General features: G+C 42.0%; 1 pseudogene across 1 annotated transcript; it reads left to right on the plus strand.

The window, feature by feature from the left end:
* The first annotated feature begins 397 nt into the window (after nucleotides 1-397).
* On the plus strand, nucleotides 398-3,906 carry LOC125510402 (BTB/POZ domain-containing protein POB1-like; annotated as a pseudogene). The gene is made up of 5 exons (XR_015602629.1): nucleotides 398-686; nucleotides 1,823-1,940; nucleotides 2,017-2,080; nucleotides 2,584-2,863; nucleotides 2,977-3,906. The product of XR_015602629.1 is annotated as a BTB/POZ domain-containing protein POB1-like (transcript).
* The last annotated feature ends 363 nt before the right edge of the window (nucleotides 3,907-4,269 follow it).

A 4,269-nucleotide genomic window follows, 5' to 3' on the forward strand; every position in this document is an offset into this window, starting at 1 on the left:
GTGGCTAGCTATTGGTGCGGCGACTTCAACATTTTCTTCCGATTGTTCTACAACATGGTTCATTTTCTCCAACTCTCTGAATGAATGGTGATAGATTGCAAGTCTGTGCTGCATGGGGTGATGGTCCAGCCGATGCTTCTTTCAGCGATTTCTAGATCTCGTCTTAAGCGGCGAGTGGCTATTGCAGTATTTACATCATCTAAATACATCATATGTTTGAGTAGGAATTTTACATCACCTAAATACATCATTTGTTGGAGTTTTACATCTCCAAAAATACATCTTTTATTAAAGATGCCTTTTTGGATTATTATTATTCTAAAACAAAAATGACCAAATCCAATAGTGGTATTCCTTTGCGTCTGTTTCATTTTCACCGTTGGATCTGCTCCATCTGGATTGGAGGGATACGCTAGGTTGCAGTGTGACTTGGCTTCTATTTTCCCCGTTCTTCCTCCGGCGAGATCTAGGGTTACGGCCACCGGCGCTTCCAGAGTTGGGAGGGATGGCGGAGGGCAGGTGGAAGCCAGTTATATGGATGCGTCGCAAGAGGCTCCGAGACGACGCGCCTACCGAGGCTGAGGCGGAGGCGGTGGTGGGCGAGAGCTTCGAGTTCGCCTTCGACAACGAGGCCTTCTCCGACCGGGTGCTACGGGTAGAGGTCGTCGGCAGCGAGGAGGAAAATGGTGAGTGCAGGGCCTCCTGTGTCAGCGCCCTCTGGCCTATTTCGGGTTTTCAGTTCTGTTTGCTATTTCGAGCTCTACTCTAGAATTAAAATGCAGCATATCTGCAGTCATATGTTTCGATGCAGCAGTAGCGTTGGTGTTCAAGATACATCATACCATTCAAATTGAGAATTGCCACTGGGCGACTAAAAGGATTTAGAATAATTTGTATGTTATAGTTCTGTAGGCTGGTGAGATGCATGCTGTTTAAGGGTGCTTAATTGCTTACAAGTGATTGGTGTACCCTGTCGGTATGCAGCACAACACTTCAGCCTTGGATTAAGGGATATATAGGGTGATCAATTTGTTCACATCTTTCAGAAGAAAAATGAACCGAGGGGAAATTTGCTTGATGGCTAACAATCGTTATATCTCTAAATGTAACTCCAAGAGGTCCAAGAACAAATACAAGAACAGATTATATACTATGAAATGTGTCATTGACTTGTTGAATGTACACTTGGAACATGAAATGGTTGTTTCATGCAATGAGGATGTGTGTACTGAGGGGCTCCCTGTTCCGCATTTGAGTTCAACATTATTCTGTGCTTTGTTTTTGGTTCGCCTGCATTTCAGTTGTTTTTTCATTGAACATTTACTGTATATATTAATATGCCGATAATCACTTGCCTTTAAGTAGTACAAATACATGTGGACCATGGTGCACACAGTATGTCACAGTCCGTTGATCAAATAGGTAGGACCTGGTTGCCATTTTCTTCGTTCGAGCAACATCCTGTTTACAGGCCAATCCTGGCAAGATAACATGCTACTGCTACTTGTTACTTTTGGAGGTATGAGATACTATTTTTAATTTGATAAAATTAGACCGGTCTTGTTTTCCACTTTATTACATCGGGTGCAGTTATACAAAAACCTAATAAGATCCCTGGGGCAACATTTATGATTACTGTACCCACTGACACGGGATCATGCTTATTATGACTTATGCAACCAAATTAGCATCAAGGTTCCGTGATGTTCAGCATTTTGTTGTATTTCTGAAGGTTGACTGAATGAATCCGCCCACATAGAGAACATGGTGCTTCAAATATTTTTGCATATTTCTCTATTAATCTGACCTAGGTATTTTTCAGGCGCTGATGGAAAAGGTATTGACTCCTCTTGTACCGTGATGGATACACCAGTTTTACGGGTCAATACCATACATGTTAGTTCGGCGATTCTTGCTGCAAAAGTCCTTTCTTTCTCAAGGTAATTCTGATGACCTGAAATAGATTTGTTATATAGTCAGTGGACTTAGCTTTCTGATAAGCTTCATGCTTCTTAGCTTTTCTCAAATGGCATGAAAGAGTCTGATCAGAGACATGCAACACTTACAATTGCTGATTCAGGTAACAGTGTTTTAGTGTAGTACAATCTTCATCTTATAACTGATGATTCTAGTTTGCTATTGTTATTTTTTTAAATATTGTTGATTTTTTAATTTAAAAGATGACTACTTGTAGAAGTTAAGAAACAATTACTTCTTGTTGAGAGGTGGACTGCTTTGGGGTTTCCTGCCACACTTTTTTTCATGACGAATTTGTTACTCTCATTTCCCCTATAGACCCTACACTCGATATTTTGTTTTATTATTTGCACACTATAGTTTTAACCAACTGATTCTTAAAAGTCACTGGTCATACTACATACTCATCCATGCATAAAAGATAGCTATCGCTTTTCTTTTGTACTCCTCCGCCTCAAAATGTAAGACGTTTTTTAGGCCTAAAAAAACGTCTTACATTTTGAGGCGGAGGTAGTACTTTTTTATTTAACCGATACCGGTTGATATTTATTGAACTGTTTCGTTAGACCTTATGCCTCCTTTCCTTTCATTTCATACTTGGAACAGAGGAAAAGGCCTTCATGGCGCTTTTACACTTAATGTATACCGGAAAGTTGACACCAACAACTGAGTCCACTCTTCTGGTTGATATGTTAATGGCCGCGGACAAATTTGAGGTTGTTTCTTGCATGAAGCTTTGTAGTCAAAGGCTCATAGACCTGCCTATGACCCTAGAATCGGCAGTGAGGTGCCTAGATCTCCCATGTACCATTCCATTGGCAGCTGCCATCAGAGAGGCAGCCAAGACCTTCTTTGCTGAAACTTACAAGGAATTCCTGTCAACAAAGTAAGTGATCCCCGTTTGATTCAGATATCTCCTTTTCTTTTTGAGGAAACATTTGGACATTGTTGTTATAAAATTACTATCTTAAGGCATTGCATGGTTTTATCGCATTTCAGGTTCCAAGATGAACTGATGAGGGTCCCTCTCGCTGGAATTCAGGCCATCTTATCAAGGAATCGCCTTGGGATTGTATCTGAAGGAGACGTCTATGAGTTCATGCTTAGGTGGGCCTGTTCACAGTACTCTAATTCAGAAGAAAGACACAAGATTTTGAGTTCACGGTTGCTTCCACTAGTACCACGAGTCCTCAGTATGAACGATTCCATTCTAATTGATCACCCGTCTGGTATAGTTAACTTTACTATCAAGCGTGAGAAGTGTTACGGGCTCTTCCCGTTAGGATCGATGCGTTCGCCGCCGTTCCATTGTGCGGGCCGCCGCTTCTACCTCTCGGCACGCTGTATGGCGACGGAGCAGCTCCAGATTTTCGGCCTTTCAGTAAATATGCTGGAAGACAAGGGGGCAGTAAGGGGGACAGTGGATTATAAGATTGGAGTAAAGACAAGGCCGTCGCTGCAGTTTGTCACCAAGCACATCAGCAGCAGCACCACCGATAGTAAGCAACTTGTTGGATGTAGGGTTCCTTGGTCGGAGTTGATCGCTGATGACAACCCTTACTTCATTGATGACAAACTCCATCTGCAAGTTCACGTGAAGATAACACCACAGACGGAGTGATGCATACCCGCAAGCTTTATGGTCCTCGCTTAGGTCCCTCTTTGTTTCTGTGAGCGAAAAGGGAAGCCCCTGTTATTCTGAAATCGGAAGAAACCTGAACCGGACACTCTAGTTATTTGCTAGCATTTGCTCTGCTCTCTTGTTGGTGACCGGAATTAATGTCTCATGTAAATATCTTAGAATTTGATGCTCGAGGTTTCACCATCTCGCATACTCCTACCAGTCGCAAAAATGTTATGTATGCCCTGAAGGTTATGCTATCATCCTTGTAATCTAAGTTATGCTATGGCTTGTGTGCTCTATGGTAATACTTTGGCAACATGTGCCCCTGGGATGAAATAATGCTGCTGTATAGTATAGGTCAATGTTCACAAATCTGGTGCTCTGCAGATGAAGAAGCCTTGATGCAGTGAAATGTTTGAATGTTTGCTCAGTTAGTCGAGTGTCTAGTTCCCTTACCTGAATGTTGTTATTGTTGTCATAGGTTGCCACTTGCCATTAAACTGCAACTGGAGCAAAACTTCAGCTGAAAGTCACCTTCAAGATCCATGTTTTCTGCGTATATTCTTCTGTTGCTGTGTACCTTTTTAGTATCTCAGTACATGGTTGAAACTTAAAAAGTGTTGCTGACAGAGCAGGATATTATGTTTGTGCTTCCAGACCTAGTGCAA

The sequence above is a fragment of the Triticum urartu genome, chromosome 5A (genome assembly GCF_056163025.1).
Source record: "Triticum urartu cultivar PI428250 chromosome 5A, HENAU_Tu73, whole genome shotgun sequence".
Classification (NCBI taxonomy): Eukaryota; Viridiplantae; Streptophyta; class Magnoliopsida; order Poales; family Poaceae; genus Triticum; species Triticum urartu.